This window comes from Musca autumnalis, unplaced genomic scaffold (genome assembly GCF_047663935.1).
Source record: "Musca autumnalis isolate F117 unplaced genomic scaffold, ASM4766393v1 scaffold_5, whole genome shotgun sequence".
In the NCBI taxonomy this organism is placed as follows: domain Eukaryota; kingdom Metazoa; phylum Arthropoda; class Insecta; order Diptera; family Muscidae; genus Musca; species Musca autumnalis.
In genome coordinates, this window is record NW_027412088.1 from 104,810,957 (window position 1) to 104,824,783 (window position 13,827).

Sequence of the window (13,827 nt, forward strand, 5' to 3'; positions counted from 1 at the left end):
GGTATATGTCGGTCTGTTGTAACCTATTCGGCGCCAGTGTAACTCTAACATGAGGATGCTAAGATCTTGCCGGTGCATCGGCACAACAAAATATTGGTGCCAACCCCCAATTTAAATAATTTGAAGAATTTATCTATATGTTCAGTTCAAATTGGCTTCTGCATAAAAATTTTTGATTTAGGCCTAACGAAATTATCTGTCAATTGTCACTTGTGGTTCCCAGTGGTTCAGGTTTAGGCATTTTGAAGTTTTTATCTACATGTTCGTCCCAAATTGACTGTGATTGACATAGGCCCGCGCTTATTAACATTTTCGGTGTAAATTGGTTGTAATTTTGCATTTATGATTCTCAGAGGTTAAGAATTATAAATGTAGACGAAGGCCAAGATGTGACATATAACGGCACCGCTTGGTTTTTGTTACATACTTTTCATTTTTAAACTGCACTTTTTGAAAGTGGGTCTTATTTTGGGTGTCATCCCCCTCAATAGATATCGTTTCAATTGGTCACCATATAATTCAGAGGTTTTGGACCATTATATCTGGAAGCATGTACTTGCCTACGAAAAATATGATATCGCTGTAAACAGGACCACTAGGAAAAAATTTTCAAGGGATCCTGGCACAGACCCTTAACCGGGTTGCTCTGTTTATGAGATATCGCGCTTACTATTTTAGCTAATATTTTCGAATTTTTGTGGAGGAGGTGCCGGAAGGAGTAGATCAGGGACGTACGCAGGGGGGGGGGGCACTGGGGGCCCGGGCCCGCCGAAATGATTTGGTCGACTAAAATTTTTTGAGCTACTTTAACAAACTATTACGTTTTTTCTCTAAAATAATTTCTATTTTTGGAATTTTGAAAAGTAAAGTTAGATTGTGTAAAGTTTGATTGTTCTAAAAATGTACTGTATGAACAAGTTGTCTAAGAAATATCCAGTAAAATCTGAATTACTTCTTTATCTCATGTAATTTCATTATCAAATAATAAAGGGTCGAGGAATTCTATAATGAATATAAAGGTCTTGAGGCTTTAAACTCATTCTGTATTCAAAAAATTACGAGTTTATTATTGTACGGATTGGAAGTGCATGAAAATACATGTTTACTGGACAAAATGCACGATATATCAAGTGTTTTCCGTGGAGTATATCTCTAAAACCAATTAGAAAATTGTTTTACTACCTTAATTTTTTTTTATTATTTATTTAATGGAGAAAAATTTATTGTTGTGCGTCATAAAGTGCTAATATCTGCTATAAGTAGCATACCCACCAGATTTTTTTCCTACCATTAAAAAAGTTGTAGCTGAAAACAACCGTAAACGAAATGAATGCTCAAACATTGGTTAAATGGTATTAAAATCTGCTGTAATTTCGGTCTTTAGGCTAACGATAAAAATTTACCTCATCGAAATAATGACCTTCGACTTCTCATATCTTTCGACCAAAGCCGCTTGGCGTCGATTTAGCAAAAATATACAAAATATTTCACTAAAATGGTGCGCACAATTAGGTTCGAATATGGATTATATCGGTTCACTCCTTCAGGTACCTCGCACACAAAAGTTCAATATCCGATTTCACCAAAACTTTGAACATCCTAAAATTACTTCCGGAAGTACATATCGCTCATTTACTTAAAGAGTGACACATTTCAAAAAATCGAGTTTCGAGAAATATTCGTTTTAAGTTGGCGATTGAAATTTGACTTCCCAAATTAAAAAGAATATTACATAAAAAACAAAATAACTACGTGGACCATATTTTTCAAACACCTAGCCAGATATCAGTGTTAAATTTCTGTGCAAGATCAAGCATGATTTGAAGTGTTTTATTGCTTCATAAACTCCAAAAACTTTTGTGTTTAACTATGCGAAACTCGTAGTAAATCAGCTGTAACTCGTCGAGTTTTAGAGATATCAGCATGAAAATTTGACACAAGATAAAGTAGAAGTCGTAGAAAAAAATAGCAATTGCTAGCTCAGAAAGTGCATTTTTTTGAGTTATGCCACTCTTTGAGTAATTGAGCGATATGTATATCAAGTACCAAGAGGGTCTATATGCGACAACATCTTCGGATACCTCCCTCACAACATTTCAACATAAGTGCAATTTATGGGCTGTTCGAGAATCCTTTGGACATTTTGACCAATGCTACTGCTTGCGGTCTTGGTTACAGCGATATTCTATTTTTCGTGGTAAGTCCATGCTTCCTGACATAACGGTTCAAAAGCTCTAAATCTTACCATGATCAACTAAAATAACGGCTTGATACCAAAACTATAAAAAGGAATGACTTCCAAAATTAGGTCCACTTACAAAATGGACCATTATGTTCTCCACAAAAGTGCAAAACTTTTGCGCTCTTATCGAAGTCAAACTTATGAGCTCAGCATAAGCATATAGTCGCAACACCCACAATACCCAAATATTTCGATATTTTTGTCGGAGTTTTTATACGTCCAAAAAAAGCCACGAAATTCTGAAACTCCCTGACTACACAATTTATAGGACAAAGATTTTGGTTACGAAGCCCGTATTCGATCTGTCTACAGATAAAAGTCCCAACTTACACAGGCTGTCGGCAAACCCGACTTGTTTTCGAGAAAACAAAAGTTATGAATTTTCATAAGTTTTCCTCCGCTGTGCCGACAAAAGTCATAGTCCTTGGAAGGTTTTAAATGTCATCGAGTTCATAAACATCTAATCGTACAATTAAGATAGAAATAAGGCGGAACAACAACCATTGGGATATCAGTAGAGCGATTCTCTAACTCAATTTTTGAGTTACCGACAATTGTCGGTAAAATTAAAATACTTATAATTTCGGTAATTACCGATTTTTTCGGTAAGTTAGCGACGAATAAAAAGCAGTGTAAAGCTATACCGATAGTAAGACTGTTTTAAATTTTTATTGAACTTTTCATATATAATTTTGGGTTTAAATTTTACCGATTTTTGTCGGTAACTCAAAAAATGTGTTAGACAATCGCACATCTGATGAAGTTTTTCGACTTAACCTATTTTGTCAGGACTTAGCTAAAATTTTGCCGAGCAGAATGTGGATTTCGTAGTCTCAAACAGTACTGCGAGTAGAATTCGGAGTCTATGAGTAGTAGTTGGTATCGCCCGACTCCTGATAAAAATGTTTTCTCTTTTTTCTAAATGCCTGTTCCAGAACCTTCAGGAATCTACTCATTTTTGCTACTAAAAATAAGTAGATTCTTGCAGTACTGGAACAGACCATAAATGTAATTTTCTGAATTTTTTAGTTGGCTTGCATGAGTTTATAAAGAAAAACCCAAAATTGCAATAGTGTCAAAAGTTCCTAATATGCTCCGAAATAGCGCGATTTGAGACCAAATTGGTCAAGAACGGTTTGATAATGATTTCAAATTAGATTACAAGAAATTAAAAATTTTAATGAAAAGCAAATATGTTGTTATAACAGATAAAATTGAAAAATGTATTATCGAACTTCAATGCATTTGGTGCGGAAACTTTTTTCGCGATAGAGAAAAAATTACACCTTATTTCTTAATAGTTTTTCATGCTCTACACGGCTATGTGGTGGTATTTTTGATATTTGCAAAAAAGTGCAATAAGTTATATATGAACATGCTCTGATATGGTTAATTTCAATTCTAAACATCCAAAGACTAATTTATTATACTCTATATATCTAAAATATTGTAAACTCTATACTTTGTATAAATATTTCATTTAAAATCAACTAAAACCCCTTTAAAATAGCTTTACGTAATGCTACACAACATTTTTTAATTTCATAATTTTTGGTCAAGTTGGGCCTCCCCCGAAATGAAATCCTGCGTACGTCCCTGGAGTGGATCTACACACCATCTTCGAATTTCATATAATATTCGAAGAAATATTACGATATGCAAAGTGGGGATCAACATAGCCACTACATGGTCCCATAGAGGTTTTTTACACTTTTCGGGCTGTTTTCACAAGAAGTATGGACTTGCCCCTGAAAAAACTTTTACCGTCATAATTGAGACAGCGAATGAAAGTGGCTTCAACAAAAATCAAAGAGATTCCAGAGCAGTTTTTAAAGTGAACTTGTCCAAAATTTTGTGTGGGAGGTACCCGAATGAGTGGACAAATATAGTCCATATTCGAACCTGATATATATTTGGTAGATATATTGGGATGTGTAAAGTATGGACCAAATCGGTCACTACCATCAAGAGTTATCATGCGTACAATTTTTCCGAAAATTTTTGAACTCTTGGGGGGAGGTACCTGAAGGAATCGACTGATATGGCTTATCTTCGAACTTATACTAAGTCTGGACAAAATATTACGAAGGCCAAATTTTTTATCTTGCGCTCCAACCTCTACACACGGTGTAACACCTTTCAGGCTGTTTTCTCAGGAAGTATGGACTTGCCCCTGATGAAACTTGTACTATCGTATAGAGGCCAGTGAATAGAAGTTGCTACAACAAAAATCAAAGCGATTCGAGAGCTGGTCCTAAACTGAACTTTTCCGCAATATTTTGTGGGAGGTACCCGAGGGAGTGGACCGATTGAGTCCACATTGGAACCATCTAAGTCTGGTAGACATTTCACGATTTGCAAAGTATGGACCAAATCGGTTGCTCCCATCAAGAGTTATCGAACGTAACAATTTTCCGAACATTTTCGAACTTTTGTGGGGGAGGTACCGGAAGGGAAGGACCGATATAACCCATCTTCGAAATTAAACTAAGTTTGGACAAAATTGGGACATAATCGGTTGATCCGTTCGAGAGTTATCGTGCGCTCCAGCCAGACAGACGGACGGACATTGCTAAATCGACTCCAAATTGTCTGAAACACATTTCGTCCAAACATACTTGTAGTCTAAAACCATTATTTCGATGAGACACATTTTGCCCGTATAAAAGTGTATATACCCTCGTTAGCATAAATGCTGAGGGTATAAAAATATGCACAAAATATGCAAAATATCCAAAAAATATGTATTACGTCGATTTTTTAGTAGATTATTATGTTATTGAGACCTCTTACGACAGTGTGGTGTAGGGTGTAAACATATGGAATTTTAATACAATTATTTTTTATTATTAAAATATGCAAAAATATAAAATTTGATCAAATATCAAACATTTTATGTAGAATTCAATATTTTCTTTGTCTTAATATGTAGCATTGGACGGGTTTTATCTCAAAGGAACAAATCGATGTCGGATTTTTTTAGGCGGGGGTGCCGCGTTAAAATGCGTTAAATAAAAGGTCATTCTGTTCTTAACATTTCATGCAGAACAACGTAAGTAATATTGAATTCGAGATAACAAAGCCAATATCCCAAAAAACGTGACTATGTACGCCTTAGGGCGAAAATGGAGTATGTTGTATAAAAAAAAACATTTTCATTTTTATAAATTTTTGGAATGAAAACAAATGTCGTTTACATTTAATTCTTATTTAAATGTAATCAAGTGTCTGACATCGTGTGGTTTTGTAGCTATCTTGGCCACAGAACATCGACTACCAGAAGGGGTAAATGATGGTAAACAACTTGAAAGTTGTGAACGGCATAGCAGAGCAAGGAGTCGAGTTAATCACCAAGTAGTCATCTGTACCCAGATGGCTCCAAAACCTCATTATGTCAGTCCCTTGAATTATCTTAAATGAGAACAAAATGTAAATGACATTTCTTTTCATTCCCAAAAATTTATGATATAGGAAGGAAAATGGACTTCATTTTTGCCCAAAGGCGTTTTTCGGGACATTGGCTTTATAATCTCGTATTCAGTAATACTTACGTATTTTGTTGTTCATTAAGAATTGACCGTACTGAGATAATTTAAGAATCGGTGAAGTTTTGTCTCCAACACTAAATAATAATAAAGAACAGAAAAGAAACAAAATCAGAAAAACCTCAAACAATCAATTGTAAACATTCATTATATATTAAAAAACATATTCAAAATATATATATTATAATAATATATAATATTATTTTATCGCTATAGTTCGAAAATATAATAAAAAACCAAAGAAGATATCCCACGAATGTAGCGTACAAAATTTCTCAAGAAATTTTAATTAGTTGTCACAGAAAACTAAATTCCCGTCACTATTTTTATTACCTTTATTATTAGAACGTGTTCGGCATGAATGCTCAATACAATTAGGTTTCATCAGACAAAAAAATTAAACCACGATAATGATGATGGTGCTGATAGTAGTAACACACAGTGGGAGTGGAGAGTGAGTGTTCTGTCCATTTTCAATACTGTGCGGTGCGGTACATCTTATCATAGTTCAGAAAGAAATATTTAACTGTGCCGAAAAATGCGATCGCCATGAATAAATTATATAATGTGTGGTTCAATTGAATTTTGGAATTCCGTTCGTGTTGCGGTGCGCGCATACGCAAACGAACCAACCATACGACAATTAGCCATTAAAAGAACTTTGTATGTTGTCAATGTAACGGATTATAACATGTTTTGCTATCATTCAAATAGGATTTTTATTCAAATTTTGATTTGGGATTGCGAAAAAATAAGGGCAGAATCAGAATAAAACAAAAATAAATGGCATTAAATTTATCATCATCTCGTTGCAAAGTGACAGCAGTGGGAAATGCCGAGCAGTTACGAAGCTGAAATGGTATATAGCCATGTTTCACAAGATGTTTGTGTCAGGCCAATCGAAATGAAGAACAATTTATGACTAATTTTATTTATAATAAGCGTGTACCGAATTTCAGATCAATTGTACTGTTTTTGTACTGAAGGAGATGTGTCAGATAGATAACAGGAGATAGTTTCGAAAGTAATTTTTGTTGCTAAGAAATTTTAATATATTTTTTTAATTTTCTAGAGTATTCATTTTCCTAGATACATATGTATAGAGATGGACAGTGGGTAAATACCCAATGGGTAAATACCCGGTAAATTGGGTAAATACCGGGTAAATACCCATTTGTGGGTATTTATTTGGGTATTTACTATATTGAGTCGCCAATACAACATCTTAGAGCCTATTTCTGGGTTTAGGTTATGAAATCGTTTCAAAACGGATAGTTTTAAAATACTTTAAACCAGTGGGTAAATACTTGGGTAAATACCCGAGTATTTACCCAAGTGTTGGGTAAAAACTCTTTAACTGTCGAACCACTTGACGTAGGTTGACGAAATTTGGCTCAAAACTTTCTTATATCAATAGTATTACAGGTGTTGAAAATGGAGTCCCTGGGTTCATGTTTTGATATAGCCCCCATATTTTTCACCTATTAGCCACATTTTACAACTAAATTGGCTGTAATTTGGCAGAATGAGTCCTCAATGAGTATAAAATATCCTCGCAAACATTTCTCAACGTAGGTCCACGTTTTCTTATATCCCCCATATAAGGGTACCCCGATTTCGAGTATTTACCCAAATATTGGGTAAAAACTCTTTATCCGCCGAACCACTTGACGTATGCTGACAAAATTTGGCTCAAAACATTCTTATATCTATAGTATTAAAGGTATTGAAAATGGAGTCCCTGGGTCCATGTTTTGATATAGCCTCCATATAGTCATACCTCCCGATTTCAGGTATTTTTCACCTATTAGCCACATTTTACAACTAAATTGGCTGTAATTTGGCACAGTGAGTCCTCAATGAGTATAAAATATCTTTGCAAAATTTTGTCAACATAGGTCCACGATTTCTTATAGCCCCCATATAAGGGTACCCCGATTTCGAGTATTTACCAAAATATTGGGTAAAAACTCTTCATCTGCCGAACCACTTGACGTAAGCTGACAAAATTTGGCTCAAAACTTGCTTATATCAATAGTATTAAAGGTGTTGAAAATGGAGTCCCTGGGTCCATGTTTTGGTATAGCCCCCATATAGCCGTACCTCCCGATTTAAGGTATTTTTAACCTATTAGCCTCATTTTACAATCATACTGACTGTAATTTGGTACAGTGAGTTCCCCTTATGTATAAAATATCCTTGCAAAAAATAGTCAACGTAGGACTATGTTTTCTTGTAACCCGAATATGGGTTTCTGAAAACTGGAGTTACGGCTATATGGGGGCTATATCAAAACGTGGGCCCAGAGAACCCATTTTCAATACAATAATGATATAAGTAAGATTTCAGCCAAATTTCGTCAGCCTACGTCAAGTGGTTCGGCAGTTAAAGAGTTTTTACCCAATATTTGGGTAAATACTCGAAATCGGGGTACCCTTATATGGGGGCTATAAGAAATCGTGGACCTACGTTGACAAAATTTTGCAAAGATATTTTATACTCATTGAGGACTCACTGTGCCAAATTACAGCCAATTTGGTTGTAAAATGTGGCTAATAGCTGAAAATTACATTAAATCGGGAGGTACGGCTATATGGGGGCTATACCAAAACATAAACCCAGGGACTCCATTTTCAATACTTTTAATGCTATTGATATAAGAAAGTTTTGAGCCAAAATTTGTCAGCATACGTCAAGTGGTTCGGCAGATAAAGAGTTTTTACCCAATATTTGGGTAAATACTCGAAATGGGGGTACCCTTATATGGGGGCTATAGGAAAACGTGGACCTACGTTGAAAAATGTTTGCGAAGACTTTTTATACTCATTGAGGACTCATTCTGCCAATTTACAGCCAATTTTGTTGTAAAATGGGGCTAATAGGTGAAAAATACCTCAAATCGGGAGGTACGACTATATGGGGGCTATATCAAAACATGGACCCAGGGACTCCATTTTTTAAACCTGTAATACTATTGATATAAGAAAGTTTTGAGCCAAATTTCGTCAACCTGCGTCAAGTGGTTCGACAGTTAAAGAGTTTTTACCCAACAGTTGGGTAAATACCATCTCTACATATGTATCACGTCATCTTCATATAAAGAAAATAAATTGAAAGATTGCACTTTTTAATACGACTAGTTTTTGAATATATGAACGATCATTAATATAAAATGAAGTAATTTACTAACTAATGAGTTTGTCGATCCTGAATTTTGTGAAATCAAAGAATGCTGTCACAAGTTTCTGACTCCCACCTCTTAACAGAGCGAAGACTTGGAAAAGGAACAAAATTTCCTATCTCTTAATATTTGTTTATACAAAATCAACGTTTTGCACGGTGCTCTTGAACCAAATTTAAATGGAAGGTGCTTACACCTGGGAAGTTTTTGCGGATTCTGAAACTACAATGTTCATAGATGAGAAAAATCAAAAACAAAACAAATCGCCGGAGCGCTTTTTAAATAAATCGCGATTCAGGTTGACATTTTTAGAGTTTTTTTAGGTTTTCACGATTTTGCTTGGAAACCGCAAGTCCTATCGAAATGGGACTAAAGAAAATATTGTAATTATGCAAATTCTCTACAGGATTGACCTTTATGATATCTTCGTAGTTTTTACCGTTATTGAGATATAGAAGTTCAAATTAGGACAATGGATTGACTGCATCGCATCCTTATAAAACAATGTCATGACTGAAATTTCCCAACTTAAAGGTGTATATCTCAAAAATGGTACAACCTAGAAAAAATTACGAAAGCCAATCTCGTAGAGAATTTTTACAGCTACAACATATTCTTCAGTCACATTTCGAAAGGATATGCAGTTTTAAAGCTAAATCCTGAAGACATAAGAAAAAAATCCGAAAGTTTGATCTGAACCTCTATATTTCAAAAATGGTATATCTAGGAAAATATCAATCAACCAATCTTGTACAAAAACAACATTTTCTTTAGTCCCATTTCAAAAGGACTTGCGGTTTCCAATCAAAATCGTGAAAACCTAAAAAAAACTAAAAATGTGAACTTTGATCGCGATTTATTAAAAAATCCATCAGGCGATTTTTTCATGTTTTTGGATTTTTCTCATCTATAAACATTGCTATTTCAGAATCCGCAGAAACTTCCCTGGTGTAAGCGGTTTCATTGAAAGTTAGATAAGGTGCACTGCGTATAACATTGTAATATAAGGAGGCGATACAGTCAATCCATTGTTCTAATTGGAACTTCTATATCTCAATAACGGTGAAATCTACGAAGATATTATAAAAGTCACTCTTGTAGGAAATTTTCGATAGGAATTGCGGTTTCCAAGCAAAATCGTGAAAACCTAAAAAACCCTTAAAGAGGGCAAAAAGGTCAAAAGCGTCCCGGCAATTTTTTTTTTTTTTTGTTTTGTGTTTTTTCTCATCTATGAACGTTGTAGTTTCAGAATCCGCAAAAACTTCGCAGGCGTAAGCACCTTCCATTTAAACGAGAATGTCTGCCAGCAAAAAACGTTGATCTTCTGTTTAATTGTTGAACTTGATCTGAGTTTTGAAAAAAATATTAGCCTGTACAATATTAGGATAAATCTGGATATTGCTCCCTCTTACACAAGTATGTTCGCCTGATTTCATGTATTTGGTGCACCCAAATTCTGTCCCAATTTGATGCAATTTGGACAATCTCACCGAATCAAACTAGAAGTAAGTTACCCAAATTATATCAGATTTGGATATAGCGCGATTTACATTCCGCCAGATTTTAGGCTTTTGGTACACCAATCTCGCTATGTATGTCCAATTTTGATGAAATTTGAGTTCGATTTTCGCATTTATTTCTGTTATGTTGGTACACATGTCTGTTATACATGTTTGTAATATCAGCCATTTTGATTTGTCATTTTGCATTTCGCAGATAAAAAGGTTAATTGTATTTTGGTATGCTCTTCGATTTTTACAATGTTTTTTATTTATTTTTTAACTTGCTTTGGTGTCTGCTATGAATCCAAATCCAATAAGGGTCCATATAGTGCTACCACCCGCTTTCAAGTATTTTGAGGATTTTATTTTCATTTTGGCCCGAATTGGCTTTAACTTGACATTTGGAGTTCTTAATGGAGCACTGTTGAGATTGTTTTAAAAATCGCGCTATTTTTAAAACAATCTCACCAATGCTCTTTTACAGGTATTAAAAATAAAAATCGATATCAAACAATTCATAATATCTGCTTTAAAATAAAATAATAAGGCGAAGGAAAAATTGTACTTTTAATAAAATGAAGGAATTTCACGCTAAAAATTTTATTATTTTTACTGGTTTAAACCCCAAGTATGTTTGGACGAAATGCGTTTTAGACAATTTGAAGTGGATTTAGCAATGTCCGTCCGTCTGTCTGTCTGGCTGGCTGGAGCGCACAATAACTCTCGAACGGATCAACCGATTCGGTTCAAAATTTGGCTTTCGTAATATTTTGTCCAAACTAAATTTAAGTTTGAAGATTGGCACTGTCGGTGCGCACGTTCCGGTACCTCTCCCCAAAAATGTCACTAAAGTAGTATGCGCTATATCTGCTGAACGGAGCAACTGTCCAAACCTAGGATCTCCTAATATTTTGTCCCAATGTAGTTAGTTTTGTAGTTTAGTTCGAATATGGGTTATATCGGTCCACTCCTTCCGATACCTCCCTCACAAAAGTTCAAAAATGTTCGCAAAAATTGTGCGCACGATAACTCTTGAAGGGAGTGACCGATTTGGTCCATACTTTACACATCCTAATACATCTGCCAAATGTATATCAGGTTTCAATACGGAGTATATTTTTGGCCACTCATTCGGGTACCTCTCACTCAAAATTCGGATAAATTCACTTTAAGACCTGCTCCCGAATCACTTTGATTTCTGTTGAAGCAACTTGCATTCGCTGCCTCAATTACGACGGTAAATGCTTTTTCAGGGGCATGTCCATACTTCTTGAGAAAACAGCCCAAAAAATGTCTAAACTGAGTTTCAGTTCGAAGATTGGCAGCAAATTCCTGTACTTCCCTCCAATATTTAAAAAATTTCAGTAAAATGGTATGCACGATATCCCTTGAACGGGGCAACCAAATTTATCCTAATATTTTGTCCAAATTTAGTTTAACTTCTAAAATGGTCGATATCGATCTTCTCTTTATGTTACCTTCCCAGGCAAAATTACCCCAAAGTTGGGGCAAATTTTCAGTTTATTGTTGGGGAAATATTGCATTATTTTGGGGTAAAATTGTTCGACTTATATTGGGGTCAAAATTCATTATACAGTTTTACCGTAAATTTTGGGCCATTTTTCACAATGCGTTTTGGGTCCATATTTCCTAGGGCCATTTTTTGCGGAGCCGGTTTCGCTCACTGTTTTCTTCCACTGCAATAGCGTGGTGCATCGTGAATTCTTGCCACAAGTTCGTACGGTCAGTAAGGAAAACGATCTTGAAGTTATGCGCCGTTTGACAATTCGCAAAAACGCACTTAATTTTGAAAAAAAAAAAAAACAATCATGGGCTTAACACCATGATAACGCACACGCATATGCCAAAAACAAACCTCAAGCACCGTAATTACCAGGTTTGGCCCCCGCTGTTTCTTTCTGTTCCAAAACTGAATTTAAAATAACTACTATTAGGGTTCCTAGTGATCAAAAAACTTGTCTACCAAAAATTGTTGACATACGAGGGCTGCAAGAAATCTTTCTGGCCTAGGCAACACCGCCTGTTCCCAGGCGCCATTTGAAATATTTTTGGAAAGTTTGACAGTTTTTAGCCTACACGTCATACGATCAAGTGTTGTGTTGTTTACAGTGGCTTGAAAAAATCACTTTGCAAAAAAATACTTGTGGATAATCACGGAAAGAATGCATCGATCAATTTAAATCTTTCTATGTCGGTAAAGGGTCATCCTATAGCACTATGAAAAACAGTTTTAATGATTTAAATCGGGGCCGACAGTCCCCAAAAAACAATGGTTGTGAAGGCCGCTCAATATCGGCCGTTGTGTCAGAAAAAAAATTAAGCCGTGCGTGAACGGATAATGCAAGATCGCCATGCTATATACCGTGAAATAGAGGCATCCATGGGCATTTCTTCCACCAACTAACATTTGATATTGCATGAACACATAGCGCAAAAATGTTTTTTTCTCGTTAGATACCGCACAATTTGAAAGTTGCTCGAAAAGACTCTTGTGAATAAATACGATCGCGGTGCTTCAACCAACGTTTATATGATCATCACAGACAATGAATCTTGGAATCTTAGGAACCCGAAACAAAATAGGAATCGACCGTTTCGGTCTTCGAAAGCGAAAGCAAACCAAATCCGACGGACATTGTGCATGTAGAAGCACGACAATCCAAGCTCTCACACATCGATTCAAACCTGCGCCCGTTTGTCCGGACAAAACGTGGAATTGATGGGTCGTCAGCCGTACAGCCTTCATGACTTCATTTGATTTCAGCATATCAAAAAAGGCGTAGTCAACGAATTTCTTCGCCATAAGATGTTGTAAAAGCATTCAAAAATCATGTTTTGGAGGTGTCTCAATCAGAGTGGAAAAAGTGTTTCAACAATTGGTTTGAGCTCATGAAAAACTGTATAAATCATGCTGGAGACTACTTAGGAAAACAAAAAAACTATTTTTGATAGTAAATATTCGCAATAAGCCAGATAGTGTTAGGCCAGATAGTTATCGTGCAGCCTTCATTTACCCATATTTTGGTATAGCCCTCATTTAACGGCACCACCCAAGTTCAGCAATTCGGAAGATTTTATCTACATTGTCCATCAGAATTAGCTTAATTTGGAATACAGGATTCAAAGTAGTCAAAACAAGTAAGCAAAGGCTATAGTCGGACAGGGCCGACCATACGATACCCTACACCACTACCCTGCGTGTTAGCTTTCAGCAAATCAAAGTTTCTTTTGGACAAATAAGCTCATTGTAAGAAATACATTTTTGGAGTCTGCAACCTTATCACATTAAGTTTAAATAACAATATAATAATTGTTCCACAAACATCACAGAAGGGA